The sequence below is a fragment of the Mesoplodon bidens genome, assembly GCF_964165515.1.
Source record: "Mesoplodon bidens genome assembly, chromosome: 6".
NCBI classification, from domain to species: domain Eukaryota; kingdom Metazoa; phylum Chordata; class Mammalia; order Artiodactyla; family Ziphiidae; genus Mesoplodon; species Mesoplodon bidens.
In genome coordinates this window covers 71,722,585-71,743,770 of record NC_138162.1, presented here as the reverse complement: position 1 = coordinate 71,743,770, position 21,186 = coordinate 71,722,585, and the positions used below count along the sequence as shown (strand labels likewise).

General features: G+C 39.2%; 1 protein-coding gene across 1 annotated transcript in view; it reads right to left on the bottom strand.

Annotated features, from left to right (window-relative positions):
- Positions 1-21,186, bottom strand: part of RANBP6 (RAN binding protein 6) — a 292,381-nt gene that overhangs the window by 200,557 nt on the left and 70,638 nt on the right. The window contains exon 2 of the mRNA XM_081236225.1: positions 20,835-20,889. The gene's annotated coding sequence lies outside the window, so the exon portion shown is untranslated. The remainder of the gene's footprint in view (positions 1-20,834; positions 20,890-21,186) is intronic.

The window sequence follows — 21,186 nt, the reverse complement described above, 5'->3', positions numbered from 1 at the left end:
GCCTGCGCACCGCAACGAAAAGTAGCCCCTGCTCGCCACAACGAGAGAAAGCCCATGCGCAGCAATGAAGACCAAACACAGCCAAAAATAAATAAATAAATAAATATATATATATATATATATATATATATTTAATTAAAAAAAAAAAGAAGTGAGGGTTGAAGGGATTTGGTAATGACTCAGGTTTCTGGCTTGAGCAGCTGGATGCACAAAGGCATTGAGATAGGAAAGCCTGAACAGAAACAGATTCATGGATGGATAAGCAAATGCTTCATTTTGGATAAATAGAGTTTGAGATGTCTGACATATCCATATGCAGATGCCAACCAAGTTTCAACTCGAGCTCAGAGGCACTATTCACAGAGAAAATCTGTACCAGAGCTGTTTTGCTGTTACCTAATTCCTTTTTCAGTGAGAGACCAATTTTATCATTGAATCTTCTAGAGCAGCAGTCCCCAACCTTTTTGGCACCAGGGACCAGTTTCGTGGAAGACAATTTTTCCACGGACTGGGGGTGGGGGAGATGGTTTTGGGATAATTCAACCTCATTACATTTATTGTGCACTTTATTTCTATTATTATTACATTGTAATATATAATGAAATAATTACACAACTCATCATAATGCAGAATCAGTGGGAGCCCTGAGCTTGTTTTCCTGCAACTAGATGGTCTCATCTGGGGGTGATGGGAGACAGTGACACCCGAAGTGTGTTGCTTATGTCCAGTCTACTCCATAAGATGCAGCTTAATTGTCATTTGCCACTCACTGATAGGGTTTTGATATGACTCTGCAAGCAACTGATTTATTATACTCTCTGTGCAGTCAAACCTATCTGCTAATGATAATCTGTATTTGCAGCCGTTCCCCAGCGCTAGCATCACAGCCTCAGCTCCACCTCAGATCATCAGGCGTTAGAGTCTCATAAGGAGCGAGCAACCTAGATCCCTCGCATGTGCGGTTCACAGTAGGGTTCGTGCTCCTATGAGAATCTAATGCCGCTGCTGATCTGACAGGAGGCGGGACTCAGGTGGCAATGGGAGCGATGGGGAGCAGCTGTAAATACAGATGAAGCTTCGCTTGCTCACCCGTTGCTCACCTCCTGCTGTGTGGCCCGGTTCCTAACAGGCCACGGACTGCTACTGGTCTGTGGCCGGGGGGTTGGAATCCCTGTTCTAGAGCTAGTCACCATGAAATTGCAGCTTAAATCCTAGCATAAACTAGGCAGTATGGAGACTCTTTTTAAAGACCCTGTTATAAAAACACTTACAAAGCAACCTTCAGCAAATGAAATAGATCACTGAGCTCAAGAACCCAGGGGCCCCCAACCTAAGGTTGATTATGCACCTACCATGTGCTAGGCTACATGCTTTACAGGCACTATCATATTCTGCAAGGTGGCTCTATTACCCTGCCTAGTTTACATATGAAGAAACCAAGGGTTAGAAAGATTAAGATGTTTTCTCAATGATATTTGGCATCACAGCCTAGTGAGTGCTGAAGCCAGGACTAGAAGCCAAGTGTGTCTGACCCCTTCAATTTTCCACTGTTTTCTTGGGGTTATTTTGCATAACATGACCACCTAAAATGTCAACAGCAGCATTTTCTTTTCTTAGAATATGAAATATTATATTAGTCCCCTCCCCAGCCCCTTTTTCCCCACTGGATTTCCTCCCCCACCTTTTTCCTTTTCCCTCTCACCCTCTCTCCCTCTCTTTCTTTCTTTCTCTTGGAAAAAAAAAAAGTAGTTCTTATCTGAGTGATGAATGAGGAAAGATGGATAAGAATCAAATATTCTAATGATGCTGGTAAAATCTGGCTTTCTTAAGCCAGATTAAATATGCTCCTAACTGTGAGCTACAGAAAGAAAACAGTTGCCCTGGCACTGGAATAAAAACAATTTGCCTTCACTATAAAACCATTATGATTTGATGGATGGGGAATGAACTACTCCTACGACAGCTGCTGTACTCATTAATTACTCAAGTAGACTGTGAGGAAACAACATTCTGCTCAGGTATTTAGCCTGTTACTTTTGCAAAACAACTTACCACACCTTTTGCATGCCTTTTGTGGTCTCATTTTATTGTGTGTAAGTCAGCCTCAAAATTAATACAAAGTAGGTATGCAAGTTACAGCCTGCCAAATTGATTTCAAGGTTGGTCTTGAAATTGTTTTTTAAAGTATTTTGGTGTATACACCCCCTCTAGACCTTCCAGAATACAAATGTTCAATTCAGCAAATTACACCTCTCCTAGAGCCAATTGTTGACACCATACTCTTTATCCCTAAAGACCTATGAATTATTTTTTAAATGAAAGGAAAAAAGAAAGAATATAATGGACCATGTTTGGGTTTAAGAAGTAATTTGAGTTATTTTGAATATTTCTGTTGGATGGTATGGCAGACACTGTTCATGAACTATACAACACGTGAGATAGTCAGACCATCCTTGCTCCTAGTTCATGAATAGTGAGGCTTATCATGTTCAATAGACATTTGAACTGTTTTCTGTTTTTCACTATTACAAACTGCACTGCTATGAACATTCCTAGACTTCCCTCACATGTCTCTCAGTGCAAATGTGCAAGAATTTCTCTAGGAGTGGGACTGATGAATCATGGGGTATTTTTATTACCTTTCTTTAATTTCAAAATGGTTATACCAATTTACATCCCCACCCACAGTCTAAGTATTCCTCTTGCTTCATATTCTCACTAACACTACTTATTGTTAGAGTTTTTTGTTTTTGCCAGTCTCATGGGTGGGGTGACATGGTACTACATTATGATTTAATTTGCATTTCCTTAACTACTGAGGTAGAACATTTTTTAATAGGTTAATTTGCTATTCAGCTTTCTGTTTCTGTGAAATGCCTGTTCAAGTTTTTGCCCATTTCTCTATGAATTTTTTTTCTAACTGATATGTAGAAGTTACGTATATATCCTGGATACTGACTTTTTGTCAGTTTTACCAGTTGCAAATGTCTTCTCCCAGTTTATGCCTTGTATTTTCACTCTTTGTGCTGTCTTTGGTAAATAGAAATTCTTAATTTTAATATAGCTGAGGTTATGAATCTTTTCCTTTATAATTTATGCTTTCTGTATCTTATTTAAGAAATCCTTCCCTACTCCACATCATCCACGTCATTAAGACATTTTTCAACACTGTTTCTAACAATTTCATAATTTTGCTTTTATTGCTTAAATCTGAATGCATCTAGAACCTATTTTTTGTCACATGGATAATCTATTTTCCCAGCATCATTTATTTAAAGATTCATTCTTTCCCCCACTTATCTGCTTTAAGTTTTCATATATACATGGGTTGGCTTCTTATCTCTCTATTCTGTCCCATTAGTCTATTTGTCTGTCTTTGAACTAATAGCTTTATAAATCTTGATATCTAGTATTTTGGTAAAGCAGGTCCCCCAATCTTATACTTCTTCAGGAATAACTCATGTATTCTTAGCCCTTTGCATTTCCACATGAATTTTAGAATTGACTCGTTAGGTTTAAGTATACAGTTGGGACTTTGATTGGAATTGCACTGAATCTGCAGATCACTTGGGATAAGTGAAATCTTTACAATAACATGTCTTCTAATCCATGAATATGGTTTATTTCTCTATTTAGGTCTTTTTTATTGTCTTTTGATAATGGTTTATGATTTATGCCATAAAGTATTTGGACACTTCTTGTTAGGTTTCCCCCAGAACTTAACATTTCTTAATGTTATTGTAAATTTTATTAAATTATACTTTTTGTTGCTATTGTATAGAAATGTAATGACTTTTAGCATATTTAAATTGTGCCTAATAGGCTTGCTAAACTTTCTTATTAATTCTAATAATTTATCTATTGACTAATTTTCCAATCTTTACACATTTATTCTTTTTTCTTGCTATATCACACTGGCTAGAACCTTCAGTACAATACTGAAAGAAAGCAGATGATAGACGCTCCTCTTGTTCCTGATCTTAAAGGGAATACTTTTAACATTTCAACATTGAGTTATGCCTATATTTAAAGCTGAAGAAATCATGCTGCTCAGAAGTAAAGTAGTTGCTCAAGATCATAAAGCCTTTAAGTGATAAATCCAGGATTTAACATTAATCCAAGACCCATGTTCCTTTTATCAATTTGTGTCAGTATGGCCAAAAATTTAACCGATGGGACTTAAAATAGGCAGAGGCAAGGGGATACACTTGGATTTAAGACAATCTAACCCAAAGTAAAAATAAAAAATAAAAGCCTTTAAGCTTCGCTAAAACTTCAGAAAATACTGGCAATTATTCTGCGGTGCAAACGTGGACATAATCCTTCCTAAAAATTGCCTGATAGTTCCTTGCTTCTCACAAGGATAAAGTCCAAATTCTCAGCAGGATACCCTTCCAAATTCATCTCTAGCCACCCTATCCCCAAATACCTTCAACTCTGCACTATTCATCATTCCCTAAACCTGTCATATATTTTCATCTGCTGTGACTTTGAGCACTCAGTCCTGCCTGTTGTACAATTAAGAATCCTAACCACTCATTCATTCATTCAACAAACAAATAGTTACCAAGACCCTAGAATGTGGCAAAAGTTGTGGTAAGCACTGAGGATATAATGGTGCCAAAAAACAGTATAGTCAATGCATTTGTCAAGGCTTCAGAAAAAAGGAAGGTGTGGGAGAAGAATAGAAGACAGAATAGCAGTGTTCTAATTGTCTTACTCTTTGCTTTAACTGAGTCTTTGATTTGCAAGCTGGGCTAACCATTCTGAAGTCCCCTATCTTTCATACTTATCCTTTTGCTTCTTGTATTAATCAGAATTCTCCAGGGAAACAGAACCAATAGGAGGATGAATGTGTATGCCTGTGTGTGTATATATATATATACACAAACATATGTGTGTACGTATGTGTGTGTATGTATGTACACAGAGAGAGAGAGAGAGAGAGATTTATTTTAAGGAACTGGCTCACATGATTGCAGAGGCTTGGCAAGTCTAAAATATGATGGGTAGGCCAGCTTGCTAAAGACTTAGGGAAGAGCTGCAGTTTGAGTCCAAAGGCAGTCTGCTGGCAGAATTCCTTCTTACTCTGGGGAGGGTGGAGGAAAGGGGTCAGTCTTTTTTTCTATTAAAACTTTCAATTGGGGCTTCCCTCGTGGCGCAGTGGTTGAGAGTCCGCCTGCCGATGCAAGGGACATGGGTTCGTGTCCCGGTCCGGGAGGATCCCACATGCCGCGGAGAGGCTGGGCCCGTGAGTCATGGCCACTGAGCCTGCGTGTCCGGAGCCTGTGCTCCGAAACGGGAGAGGCCAAAACAGTGAGAGGCCCGCGTACCGCAAAAAACAAACAAACAAACAAAAAACAACTTTCAATTGATTGGAGGAGACCCGCCCACCCACATAATGGAAGGCAATCTACTTTACTCAAAAGTCTAACAATTTATACGTTAATCTCATCCAAAAAATACCCTCACAAAAACATCCAGAATAATGTTTGACCAAATATCTGGGCACCATGGCCCAGCCAAGTTAACATACAAAATTAACCATCACACTTCTTACCCTTTCCTCTCTTTCCTACATCCTTGAACTAATTTTTTTTTAAGGAGAACTTGAGTAGGAGAAGGGAGAAAGGGATAGAAGGAAAGTGTCAAGGATAGCCATCTGATTTTTTCATTTTTTCTTCAAGCTTAAGCTGTGCGGAATGTGTGGTTGAGGAAGGGCTCAACTGTTCAGCCTGTTTAACCCTGAAACCCCAACAGCACTGTCTTCATCCTCATCTCCCTCAGAAGCTCCCAGTGCATGCATAGATCACTCTGCCAACCTTGCTGCAGCTGAGGAAAAGAGTCTTATAAAGTAGAGTACTAATTTTCTTTCTTAGGAGAAAATGAATATAAAGTTGTTTGAGGTTTGGGGTTTTTCTTCATTTATTTCAAACCCAGAAGGGTCCGCATAGACTTCCCACTCTGAAAGAAATTTAGTTTTCAATGTTGAATAATGAAATAACAGAAAATAATTATTTAAAGTCCTATAAAATAAGAATATGGAAAAGAAAAACACACTGACTACAAAACGAGGTTCTTTTGAGGGTATTAGAAGCCCATGTTTGTTTTCCTAAATTTCTCTTGAACACAGATTGAAAAAGAAGTGTCAAATAACAAAATGTATCCTGCTTGTAAAATCATGTGAAATAGTTTCTTCAGGATGGGCATAAGCTCTGCAAATCTACAGAGAAATATCAACATATAAAACATTTTAAGGGTGCAAATATACAAACTTTACTTCACCTTGGATTGGCTAACTAGGCCGTCAACAGAAGAGTAAACACTCCCATCTAGTGGTTCATTTAGGGAAAAGACATTTGTACCCTTCAAAATGTTTCAACTAGTTAGGCAATCCAGTCCTTAAAAATAGACCATTTTGCCCTGAGAGAAAACAGGCTAAGAAAAATTAAACAAACAGTTAGATATACAGTATGGCATGGTAGATAGATCACTGAACTAAAAGTCTGATATCTGAGTTCTAGCTCTGAGTTCAACTTTTCATAGCTGCATGACTTGGAACAAGTTTTACCTCTCCAAACTTGTTCCTCATTTGTAAAATAAAGTGGCTACACTAGATTAGTGTTTCTCAAGTGGCAAGTTGTAACACAGTAGTCATACTAATTTAATGGGTCATGACCTGAATTTTTTTTTTTTTTTTTTTTTTTTTTTGCGGTACGCGGGCCTCTCACTGTTGTGGCCTCACCCGTTGCGGAGCACAGGCTCCAGATGCACAGGCCCAGTGGCCATGGCTCACGGGCCCAGCTGCTCTGCGGCATGTGGGATCTTCCCGGATCGGGGCATGAACCTGCGTCCCCTGAATCGGCAGGCGGACTCTCAACTACTGCACCACCAGAGAAGCCCTGACCTGAATTTTTTTTAAAGTTAAATATAACCAAAAAAAAAAACAGTGCACCACAGGCTGTAGGAGTATTGTTTGAGGAAGTAAATAAATGTACACATACGTGTTGTATGAGTGTTCATGTATGTGTTTCCTGGAAGACAATATAAAATGTACCTGTTAATGCTGGTCACAGCCAAAAAAGCTGGAAAGACTCTAAGATTTCAATCAACTCCAAATTCATGTTCCTATGAATTGTGGCCATCAGTCCTCCCTCAGAGTCCTAATACAGGGTTTGAGCCTGCTTACTTTATAGTTAGATTTCTGATAGACCTGTCTACTGACCAGTGATTTCTCTCGTACAGTAACTCAAAAATACTCCAATCAGAATAGATATAAATATTTTCCTCATTTTGTTTATGTGTTTTGTTTTATTTTCCTTCTCTAGAGACCACTACCAATCTTTCTAATGCAATGTTTCTCAAAATAATGGTCCAGGGACCAACAGTCTTGGATTCATCTGGGGTGTTGTTTGAAATATAAAATTTTGCTTCTCCTGTCCCACTGCTAGACCTACTGAATCAGAACCTCCAGGTATAGGGTCCAGCAATCTGCACTGTCATCAAGTACCCTAGGTGATTCTTACGTGTTTTAAAATTTGAGAAATACTAATTTAATTTTCAATGACATTTTCAAGGATAGAGCTCTTAGCAAGTAATTTTGTTGATCCCTGTCCATCTAACATCCTCTGTACTATCTCTGTCCTTTTTCCATTTATTCCTCCCAAAAGGAGATGATCATTGCTCATTCCCATCTCAGGAGGACAGATCTCTAATATCTAGAGAATTGCACCAATGGAAACACCAGTAATTTTCATGTATAAATCTGTAATATACTACCTGAGACCAAATGTGATTTTTAATATATTAAGCGATACTGAACAAATATTAGCCAGCAATTGTTCATTTGCACACAATCATACTCGGTACTTTTAAACAGAGCCCCAATCCTTTCTCTCCCAAATTTTGAAATAAATACTTCTGAGAATTTGTGGTTATATATATCCTTACTACTCCAAGTGTGGTCCCTATACCACAACACCAGTATTTCCTGGGAGACTGTTAGAAGTAGACTCTCAAATTCTACCCCATAATTGGAATTATCTGCATTTTAATAAAATTCCCCAGGTGAACTGTATGTACACTAAAGTTTAAGAAGCACTGGTCTAAATCAAAACCACAATGAGGTAGTACCTCACACCAGGCAGAATAGCTATCATCAAAAATTCTACAAATAGGGCCTCCCTGGTGGCGCAGTGGTTGAGAGTCCGCCTGCCGATGCAGGGGATACGGGTTCGTGCCCCGGTCTGGGAGGATCCCATATGCCGCGGAGCGGCTGGGCCCGTGAGCCATGGCCGCTGGGCCTGCGCATCCGGAGCCTGTGCTCCGCAACGGGAGAGGCCACAACAGTGAGAGGCCCGCATACCGCAAAAAAAAAAAAAAAAAAAAAAAAAAAAAAAAAAAAAAATCTACAAATAATAAATGTTGAAGAGGGTGTGGAGAAAAGGGAACCCTCGTACACTGTTTGTGGTAATGTAAATTGGTACAGCCACTATGGAGAACAGTATGGAGGTTCCTTAAAAGACTAAAAATAGAACTACCATATGATCCAGCATTCCCACTCCCAGGCATATATCTAGAAAAGATGAAAACTCTAATTCGAAAAGATACATGCACCCCAATATTCACAGCATCACTATTTACAATAGCCAAGACATGGAAACAACCCAAGCACCCATCAACAGATGATTGTTTTAAGAAGATGTGGTATATATTTTCAATAGATGATTACTCAGCCATAAAAAAGAATGAAATATTGCCATTTGCAGCCACATGGATGGACCTAGAAGATATCATAGTACATGAAGTAGGCCAGACAAAGACAAACATATATCACTTATATGTGGAACCTAAAAATAATACAAATGAATCTATATACAAAACAGAAACAGACTCACAGGCATAGAAAATAAGCTTATGGTTACCAGAAGGGAAAGGGACTGAGGGGAGGGATAAACTAGGAGTATAGGATTAACAGATACAAGCTACTATACATAAAATAGATAAGCAACATGGATTTACTATATAACACAGGGAACTATATTCAATAACTTATAATATCCTATAATGGAAAATAATCTGAAAAAAATATATATATATATAACTGAATTACTTTGCTGTATACCCGAAAATAACACAATACTGTAAATCAACTATACATCAATTAAAAAAAAAAAAGAAGCACTGCTCTATAAATAGTGGATGCGAACCAGTCAATTAGTAAATGCACAAGTGACTGCAGCCAGGATTTTTGATGAGGCTCACAGAAAAAAAAAAAAAAAAAAAGTAACGTAATGGCTTCTAGGCATTGTTATGGACTGAATGTTTGTGTCCCCTCCAAATTCATATGTTGAAGCCCTAACCCCCAAAGCGATGATATTTGGGAGGTAATTAGGTTTAGATGAGGTCATGAGGGTGGGGCCATATGATAGGATTAGCATCCTTATTAAGAAGAGACACCAGAGATTTTTCTCTCCGTGGAAGAGAGCCCTGAAAGCCAGGAAGAAAGCTCTCACCAAGAATCAAATCTGCTGGCACCCTGATCTTGGACTTTCCAGCCTCCAGAACTGTGAGAAATAAATATCTATTGTTTAAGTCACCTGTTCTATGGTATTTTGTTATAGCAGCCCAAGCTAAGACAATGCTCTAAACAGTCTTTTTTTAACCTGGAATCTGTTCTCTTTATTTTCAAAAAGTGGGTCCCTAATACCCCTCCTGCCTGTGTAGAAAATCTCAGAGGAACACACAGAAGAGAGGGTGAGAGAGATAGAGGTTGAGAGACAATTTTTTAGAGAGGACTATAAATCTCCATATAGTTATCGAAGGTTCTGTATTAAATGAAGTAGCTGTTCGGGTGGGAAGACTGAGAAATAGCTGGTATCAGTACCCTGATACAAGGAAATGAGCAAATCACCTCCAGGAGAATCAGACACAGAAAAAGATCAAGACCAACTTAAATCAGTAAGACACTACAACAAGATTATAGTAGCATTCCTCTAAACGACAGTTGCAATAGAGATTCCATTACCTAGAGTCACCAAAGCAGATATTGTTGTCTGGATGTTCACATGTTACGTAAACCCCATAGTTGCTATCACAATATTTTAGAAAAGCTGAGTCTGTTTGGGAGAACTACCTAGACAGAGGGACACAATTTTAAGACTTAAGGCCCAGGGGCTTGATAATTTTGGTCCTAATGGAAAGTGATAATAAAACCACAATTGTAATATCCTTGGCCACTTATTTCTCAAGGCCACTTCTTTCTTAAGAAATGAGGATGAGGGGCTTCCCTGGTGGCGCAGTGGTTGAGAGTCCGCCTGCCAATGCAGGGGACACGGGTTCGTGCCCCGGTCCGGGAGGATCCCACATGCCGCGGAGAGGCTGGGCCCATGAGCCATGGCCACTGCGCCTGCGCGTCCGGAGCCTGTGCTCCGCAGCAGGAGAGGCCACAACAGTGAGAGGCCCCCATACCGCAAAAAAAAAAAAAGAAAAAAGAAATGAGGATGAAATAAGCTATACAGGAATAAAAACATCAATAAATGCCCAGTCAGACCATATATTCCATCTGGCTCTTGGAAACAGGGCATCCCCTTCCTATTATTAAGTAGTATCTCTCCTATGCGGATACTTCCTGCTCTGCTCAAACAATCTCCCAGGTCTGAATCCACTTCTGGCTTTATCTCTGGCCTAATTTTGTTTCCCTAGTTTGAATTAATCTCTAGCTCTTCACCAGTAGTGTGACTCTGACCTGAGACATTCATGTGTATCAGCTAATCAATTACATCTTCTAAGAGAAGCCTCTTCCAGAGCCTTCCGAGATGCTCCAATCTGGACTAGTTACCTTCGATGCCTTGGTGCATAACTCTCATTCTGGGATCGTCCCTCATCATCAATCCTGGGAATTCCTTGACCTCATATGTATCACCTGTTTCAAGTACCCTATGTTTTCCTCTTCCTTATTTTGGTGGAGCATATCCTCCAGTAACTTCCTGGGAAGGGTGCATGATAGATAAAATACGACATCTTGCATGTATTAAAATGTCTTTATTCTGCCTTCACAGTTGATTGATAATTTGGCTGGGTATAGAATTCTAGGTTAAATCTTGAAGGCACTGCTCCACTACCTTCTAGATTCCAGTATTGCTTGTGAAAAATCTGAAGTCATTCTGATTCCTAGCCTCTTATATTTCACACCTCCCTCTCTCCTCTCTCTCTCCCCAGTCTTCTCTCTGAGTTCTGAAATTTCACAATGAAGTACCTTATGAAATTAGATTGAAACTGATTCCTTTAGTTCTGGGGAATTTTCTTGACTTATTGACAAATTTCTCCCCTCCATTTTCTCAGTTCTCTTTTTTGGAATCTAACATTCAGCTGTTAAATCTGCTAGAATGACACTCTAATGTTCTTTTCTTTTCTCTCTTATTTTTAATTTCCCTTATTTTTTGCTCTACATTCAAAGATGTTTTCAATTTCATTGCTGAACCTTTATATTGAGTTTATCATTTTGGTGATCATATTTTTAGTTTTCAAGAGTTCTTTTTTATTCCTTAAATATTCCTTTTAAAGGCTCTCTTATTTTAAGATTACAATATCTTCTCTTATCTCTATGAAAATTTAGTGATAATTTTAAAACTATTTTTCTTCTTCCTATATTGTCTCTATTTCTTCCAAGTTATTACTTATGTTTGCATGCTTTGGTAGCTTCCTTTTGTGTATACAGCTTTCCTCAAATTTCTGATATTCTTTGGTTGTCTTCTCACAGTTAAGAGAGCAAAACTAAAAAGCTAATTGGGGCTTCCCTTGTGGCACAGTGGTTAAGAATCTGCCTGCCAATGCAGGGGACACACGTTTGAGCCCAGGTCCGGGAAGATCCCACATGCTGTGGAGCAACTAAGCCCATGCACCACAACTACTGAGCCCACGTGCTGCAACTACTGAAGCCCACTCACCTAGAGCACATGCTCTGCAACAAGAGAAGCCACTGCAATGAGAAGCTCGCACACTGCAATGAAGAGTAGTCCCCACTCACTGCAACTAGAGAGCCCACGCAGAGCAACAAAGACCCAACACAGCCAAAGATAAATAAATAATTTTTTTAAAGCGCTAATTGGAAGCTCTGAGTACCTGGGTGGAATTTGCCCAGTGAGCTTCATCATTAGATATTTTGGAGGGAACCTCCAATGCCAGTATGTGATATAATGTGCCAAAAGTTGTTTGATAGCTAACCTGTCAACCATTCTTCCCTCCACTGTTGCTAACAAAACACTATTTTTCTTTTCTTTAGGGCGGTAAATTTGATCAATTCAAGGTATGAAACATAGTCCTGTGGGAGCAGCTGGACAGTCTATAACATAGCTTCCAAAAGGCACAGCAATACTTAGCCATGCGTTAGGCAAGCATCAGTATCAAAGGAGTGCATCCAGGGGTAGAGAACAGAGCAGAAGTGGCAGGTATGCTCAAAGCCACATAGGTAGCTATATCATGATTCCAGGCTACATCTACCCATTTACAGCAAGACTACAGAAAGTGACAGGGGAGAAGGGGGATTCAAAGGAAGTAGGATGCACCAAAAGGTATCAGGTACCAAGCACACTGGGGAGGGAAACTGAGGTAAAAGCTCACCCTACAAATAAAGCCAAAATTAGGGGATGGAAGGGAAAACTACAATTCAGGGATTATATAGAGAGGGAGGGCTCTTGTTGGAAAGCAAGCACTAGGTCGCTGATATTGTTGGTTAGACTGCCATCATCTTCAGGGCTGGCTCAGGAACTGGTGAGGGCCTGAGTCTAATACATGGAATCCATCATCTGTAGAGCTGGAAAAGATACTGAGTAACAAAAATAAGGCAGTGATAGACAACACAGGTGAAAGTAAAACCTAGAGCATCCTAAAGAGGGTAAATAATTCACTAAGGGCAACATGGTTAAAGCAAAAGGGAAAGGCTCAGGGCTGGTAATCAGTTATGTGTACCATTATGACCAAACCTACTGTAAAATGTGAAAATACTTCCATGCTAGTTTGCAAACAGCAGCTGCAATGAGCCTTCAAAGTGTCCCCCTCCCCTCACCCATCTCCCTCCCTGATGTCCCCAGTGTCCAGATCATCTCATGACCCAGCATATAAACAGCCCAGCAGAAGGCCTTCTGGACCCTATTCCAACCACTCGCCATTCTGATTATCAGTGCTCATGCATCATCAGTTATTAAATATTTTGTTATGTTCCTGAGAGGCTTAATCTGAATTGTGAAAATAATAAATATGCACCTGTCTGATGTATTCGACTGCACACAAGTGAACAAGTTCATAAATGTTTCTGTATGAGCAACCAACTGTTTAGTACCTTTTGCATGTGAGTGCAAAGATATTCTAAGAAGTCATGGAAAGAATTTTCATCAATAGAGGAGCCTTCCTCACAGTGATATGGGGCAACTTCAAGGTTCTCTGGTCTAAAGAGCTATCTTTTATAATCCTTCTGAGTCTATGAGACATCTGTAGTGTTTACCAACCTAACAAGGCCCAGTAAAACACTTTCAACTTTAAGATACAAATTTAACTCTGGACTTGGACTTCTGTTAAAACTCCATATTCTCCAATGATTTCACCAAAATGAGAATAGAAGGAATTACATACTTTTAAGGCATAATCCATAAGAACAAATAGATGAGAAGAAGAGATAACCACCACAAAAATGAAGAAAGCAGAGGGAAGAGTAGTAACTTACTTGAAAGACCTGAGAAGTTTGAATCCTAAGCTGGTAGTGGAGAAAGTCAAGAATCAAAGCAAATTACATTGCATGACCACCAAAAGGCTCAGGAATTGGCAGGACCAAGTGTCTCTGGAAGTAGAAAAAGGAGGGTGGTCATATGAAAATGGGACTAAAAACATGAAGACAGGTTGAAAATCCAGTTAAGGAGTTAGAAAACCCTACAACTCTTCTCCCAACTGTGGTCAAGCAACTATGGCAAAGATCATCAAAAAATATTGAAAGTTTACTGTCTAGAAAGGGTAAAACAGAGGATCTATGGATTGAAGGCACAAATGAGAGCAAGGATTTTGTACTAAAACAGGGAGACAATTTTGCAAAACAACAAAGTCACAGACTGACAATGAAGACCTTTTTTATTTTTAAGTCCAACCAGTAATCAAAGTAATATAAATTAAAACAACAAGATGTAATTTTTTCCCGATTAAATTGGCAAAGACTAATGACATTACCTAGTGTTAATGAGAATGCAGGAAAATAAACTCTTTCACATTCTGCTAGTGGGGGGTAAATTGTTATAAATTTTCCTGATAGTTATATATCTTAGGTCACTTATTTGTTATTCTGCCTCAGTTATTCTGCTATTGATTCCTTCAAGTATATTTTTCATTTCAGATATTGCATTGCTCATCTCTATTTGTTCTCTAGTACTTCTAGGCCTTTGTTAAACATTTCTTGCATCCTCTTGATCTTTGCTTCCATTCTTTTTCCAAGATCCTGGATCGTCTTCACTATCATTATTCTGAATTATTTTTCCAGAAGGTTGCCTATCTCTACTTCACTTAGTTGTTCTTCTCGGGCTTTTATCTTGTTCCTTCATCTGGCACATATTCCTCTGCCATCTCATTTTGTCTGTCTTCCTGTGATTGCGGTTTCCATTTTGCAGGCTGCAGGATTGTAATTCTTCTTGCTTCTGCTCTCCACCCTCTGATGGATGAAGCTATCTAAGAGGCTTGTGCAGGCTTCCTGATAGGAGGGACTGGTGGTGGGTGGAGCTGGGGTCTTGTCCCTCTTGTGGGTGGGGCTGTGCTCAGTAAGACTTTAATCCGCTTGTCTGCTGATTGGTGAAGCTGTGTCCCCTCCCTGTTGGTTGTTTGGCCTGAGGCTTACCAGCACTGGAGCCTACAGGCCATGGGATGGGGATAATAGTGGCCTCTAGGAGGACTCACACCAGTGAGTACTTCCCAGAACTGCTGCTGTCAGTGTCTTTGTCCCCACAGTGAGCCACAGCCACCCCCTGCCTCTGCAGGAGACCCTCCAATACCAGCAGGTAGATCTGCCCCAGTTTCTTATTGGGTCACTGCTTTTTTCCCCTGGGTCCTGGTGTTCACAGATCCTTGTGCATGCCCTCCAAGGGTGGAGTTTCTGTTTTCCCCAGTCCTGTGTAATTCCTGCAATCAAACCCCGCTTGCCTTCAGAGCCATATTCTCTAGGGCCTCCTCCTTCTGTTGTCAGACTCCCGGGCTGAGAAGCCTAATGTGGGGCTCAGAACTTTCACTGCAGTGGGAAAACTTCTGTGGTATATTTGAAAAGAATAGATACATGTATATGTATAACTGAATCACTTTGCGGTACACCTGAAACTAACACAACATTGTTAAGCAACTATACTCTAATATAAAATAAAAAGTTTTTTTAAAAAAGGAAAATATCAATAGTAACACTGGATCCTGGGGTGAGGGGGAGCAGGTAGAGTAGGGTAAGGATAGGAGAATTCTCATTGCATATCTTTTGGTACCTTTTGAATTCTGTGTCTTGTGAGTGCTTTACATATTCTCCCATCACCACACATACATACACAAAAACAATTTTTAAAATAAAAATGTTTTTAAAAATATTTTAAATCATTGTAAAAGAATGTATATTTAATGACATGGAAAATGTTCGTGATAAACTGTTAAGAGAAAATAATAGGTTATAAAACAGAAATGTATATATAATCCAAAACTAGTAATCATGTATGCATAGGGGAAAAAAAGTCTGACAAGGTATAATCAAAAGCTTTTCTTTTGCAGCTAGAAAGAAATGTTCACTTTAAATGGCTATTATACATAGCTATAAAAAAGACATAACAGGGCTTCCCTGGTGGCGCAGTGGTTGGGAGTCCACCTGCCGATGCAGGGGATGCGGGTTCGTGCCCCTGTCCGGGAGGATCCCACATGCTGTGGAGCGGCTGGGCCTGTGAGCCATGGCCGCTGAGCCTGCGCATCTGGAGCCTGTGCTCCACAATGGGAGAAGCCACAACAGTGAGAGGCCCACATACCGCAAAAAAAAAAAAAAAAAAGACATAACAAAATAAACACATAACAACATAAATAAATCTCAGACATAATTTTAAATAAAAGAAGTCACAAAAAAGTGTTTATTATATTCCATTTACAGGCTGTTCAAGAAGAGGCAAAATTTATGTTAATAGAGGCCAGATTGGTGACTACCTATGTGGGAAGAATGGCTATGATTGGAAAGGGGTATGAGATAGTCTTCTAGAGTGTCAGAAATATTCCATGTCTTGATCTAGGGGGTGGTTACATAGGTGTATACATATGTACAATTACCTTGAGTTATACACTCAAGATTTGGCCACATTATGTATATCTCAATTTTAAAAATTAAGTCTAGAAGGATATATTTCCAGACAAATACACACAAAGATACTATGAGAGTTACATATGCCATATCTCAAGAAAAAAATAATGAGGATGTTCCAGAGAACATGCAATGGTAGAGTAAAGAGGATGGACTTTGGAGTCAGATAGACCTAGGTTTGAATTCCAGCTCTGCCACTTATCAGCTCTGTGAATTTGGGAAAGTTATTCAACTTCCCTCTGTCTCAGATTCCTCACCTGTAAAAATGGGAACAATAAGAGTACTGACCTCAGAGGATTATTGGAAGAATCAAATGAGATAATGTAGGTGAAGTGCTTAAAAGAGTAAGTAAGTAATAGTAGGTATTCAGTAAAAATTTCCTCTGCTGCTAAAGGTAAATGTAGAAATTCTTTTTTTGATCCAACACAGGAGCATGCCCATGCATGAGCCCCCACTCGCACACACACATGCATGCATGTACACACATGCACAGACACATACACACACACAGATCCTCTACAAATGCCTCTATTCTATTGGTCAAAATTACCAAGAAACAAAGCAAAAAGAAAAGAGACTAACAGCCAGGATTATACCATTTCCAGGAAAAATATAAAGTATTAGACAAAAATATTTTAAATTATGCATATTTCAATTTGCATAAAACGTTTTGTGAAGTTTCCAATGAAATTTTCAAATATTCCAACAGCAAAAGAACATGTTTCAATAGTCATCATCAGTATTCAAAATTATCACTTGGGGATGAACAACAAGGTCCTACTGAATAGCACAGAGAACTATATTCAGTATCCTATAATAAAATATAACAGAAAAGAATATTTAAAAAAGAATATATATATATACACACACAACTGAATCACTTTGCTGTACAGCAGAAATTAACACAACATTGTAAATCAACTATACTTCAATTTTAAAAAAAATTTTTAAATCATCACTTAAAAAGACTTCCCTGGTGGTCCAGTGGTAAAGAATCCGCCTTCCAATGCAGGGGACGTGGGTTCGATCCCTGGTCAGGGAACTAGGTTCCCACATGCTGCAAGGCAGATAAGCCCATGTGCCACAACTACTGAGCTCATGCGCCTCAACTAGAGAGCCCATGTACTGTAAACTACAGAGCCCACATGCTCTGGAACCCACGTGCCACAACTACAGAGCCCATGTGCCCTGAAGCCTGCTTGCCACAACTAGAGAAGAGAAAACCCACACACCACAGCTAGAGGGAAGCCCACATGCCAGAATGAAAGATCCAGCATGCTGCAACAAAGATCCTGCGTGCCACAACTAAGACCTGACGCAGCCAAATAGATAGATAAATAAATAAATAAATAAACAAACAAATAAATAAATAAATAATCACTTAGAATTTCAAATAGAAAACTGAAAAATGCATCAGAAAAGAGACACACAAATTTGTAAATGCAATTGTCTTCCCTTATTGGAGCGGTTAAGATCAATCATTAACTATGCAGTGAAAAAAAAATAAATCTTCATTTGTAATACTAATAAATGCTGAAACACACCCTGGGATTCTTTCACCTGGGCCAAATGGGAGAAAACCATAATAATTCTTTTTCATAGATTATTAATCAGAATTGCACTCGTGGCCTGGGAACCAGAAATATATCTGTGGATCAGTGGCTGAAAGAGCCAGCATTCTGAAGAGAATTTTCAAATTGTAAGTGAATGTAGCACAAGTTTAATAACTGAATCATGCAAACAAATTGATAATAAAATCCTTTGAAGGAGTTTCCTGTAAAGAATTTTCATTGGCAGACAATGAAAATTTTAAAGCAATGTACAATATTTTAGGGATAATTCAAACCCTAAGAAATAAAAAGACAAAGATCTTCCCATGTTCAAAGTTTAAAACCCAGGTTATTTGTGATTTTTGTTTTGTCACTAAACACCAATAGTTTAATTTTCTGAGGGAGAGAGAGACAAGACACATTAATAGAAATACACAAATCTCATGTTAGTCAATAATAATAATAGTCAAGGACTTCCCTCGTGGCACAGTGGTTAAGAATCCACCTGCCAATGCAGGGGACATGGGTTCGACCCCTGGTCTGAGAAGATCCCACATGCCGTGGAGTAACTAAGCCCATGTGCCACAACTGCTGAGCCTGCACTCTAGAGGCCACAAGCCACAACTACTGAGCCCACATGCTGCAACTACTAAAGCCCGCACACCTAGAGCCAGTGCTCCATAGCAAGAGAAGCCACCACAATGAGGAGCCCATGCACCACAATGAAGAGTAGCCCCTGCTCACCACAGCTAGAGAAATCCCACACCCAGCAATGAAGACCCAATGTAACCAAAAATAAATGAATAAATTTATTTAAAAAAAAGAATCAGAACCTACATCCTACTTCCTCTGTGCCAGACACTGCTCTAAGTGCTATTCATGTATCTACTAATTTAATAAGGTAGATAGTATCACTAGCCTCACTTTATAGACAAAGATACAAGGAATAGAGGGATTAAGTAACTTTACCAAGTCACACACTAACAAATGACAGAACCATGACCTGAAATCAGTCTTCAGACTCCAATATCAATGGTCTCACCACTCAGCCATTTAACTAGGGATATTAAAAAGTATGTAAATTCAGTGATGTCAAGTACCCTTGATATAATGTGATGAGAATGGCACTCTCCTCGGTGGTCATCATCCCCCAAACATCAGACAACCTCAAATTGATAGACATTCTACAAAACACTTGACTAACACTACTCAAAACTGTCAATGTCATCAAAAACAAGGTAAGTCCAAAAAACTGTTACAGGCCTAGCTAAGTCGGCACTAGGACTAAATGTAATGTGGTATTGTGGATGAAATTCTGGAATAGAAAATGGACATTAACCATAAACAAGGTGAAAAGACAGCCCTCAGAATGGGAGAAAATATTTGCAAATGAAGCAACTGACAAAGGATTAATCTCCAAAATTTACAAGCAGCTCATGCAGCTCAATAACAAAAAAACAAACAACCTAATCCAAAAATGGGCAGAAGACCTAAATAGACATTTCTCCAAAGAATATATACAGATTGCCAACAAACACATGAAAGAATGCTCAACATCATTAATCATTAGAGAAATGCAAATCAAAACTACAATGAGATATCATCTCACACTGGTCAGAATGGCCATCATCAAAAAATCTACAAACCATAAATGCTGGAGAGGGTGTGGAGAAAAGGGAACCCTGTTGGTGGGAATGTAAATTGGTACAGCCACTATGGAGAACAGTATGGAGGTTCCTTAAAAAACTAAAAATAGGGCCTCCCTGGTGGCGCAGTGGTTGAGAGTCCGCCTGCCGATGCAGGGGATACGGGTTCGTGCCCCGGTCTGGGAGGATCCCATATGCCGCGGAGCGGCTGGGCCCGTGAGCCATGGCCTCTGGGCCTGCGCGTCCGGAGCCTGTGCTCCGCAACGGGAGAGGCCACAACAGTGAGAGGCCCGCATACTGCAAAAGGAAAAAAAAAAAAAAAAAAAAACTAAAAATAGAGCTACCGTATGACCCAGCAATTCCACTCCTGAGCATATATCTGGAGAAAACCATAATTCGAAAGGACACATGCACCCCAGTGTTCATTGCAACACTATTTACAATAGCTAGGACATGGAAGCAACCCAAATGTCCATCAACAGAGGAGTGGATAAAGAAGATGTGGTAAAGGGACTTCCCTGGCAGTCCAGTGGTTAAGACTCCGTGCCTCCACTGCAGGGGCACGGGTTCAATCCCTGGTTGGGGAACTAAGGTCCTGCATGCCACACACCACAGCAAAAAACAAAAAACAAAAAGAAAAAGAAGAAGAAAAACATGTGGTACATATTTACAAAGGAATATTACTCAGCCATAAAAAAGAATGAAATAATGCCATTTGCAGCAACATGGGTAGACCTAGAGATTATCATACTGAGTTAAGTAGGTCAGACAGAGAAAGACAAATATCATATGATATTGCTTATACATGGAATCTAAAAAAAGGGTACAAATGAACTTATCTACAAATCAGAAATAGAGTTACAGATGAAGGAAACAAACTTATGGTTACCAGGGGGTCAGGTGGGGAGGGATAAATTGGGAGATTGGGACTGACATATACATACTACTATATATAAAATAGATAGCTATTAAGGACCTACTGTATAGCACAGGGAACTCTACTCAGTACTCTGTAATGGTCTATATGGGAAAAGAATCTAAAAAAGAGTGGATATATGTATACGTATGACTGATTCACTTTACTGTACACCTGAAACTAACACAGCATTGTAAATCAACTATACTCCAATAAAAATTTTTGAAAAATTACAAAAACATTAAAAAATGTGTGTTACAAATAAAAACAGTCTGCATAAACCCTTCTTTAAAACATGTAAATCTAAAACTATTAAAAAATTCAACAGGTTATTTCTTTAAAAGTATATAACCAAATATATGATTTTTACTTACCATCTCCACTCATCCCTTGAGGCACTTCTTAGTGAGATATCCAATAGATAAGCAGCTGTGTCAGAAAAACACAAAGAGGGGAAAAAATGAGAGGTTTTCTTTCCCATGCCAGAGAACTAATTCCAGGCAAAGAGGGTGGCTTTTATCTTGTTGCCCTTGGAGAAAGTCCTCTGGAATCTAGCCAAAAGACCTGAAGGCAAATGAAAATAATCTTTATTTTTCCATCTCTCTTTCACCAACAAGGATGTGATTTGTGCCCTACCCCCAACCTAAGGACATTTTTTAACAATGGTTATTTCCATGTTTCCTGTCCATTGGAGTTACTAGTATACAAAACAGACCTTTCATACAG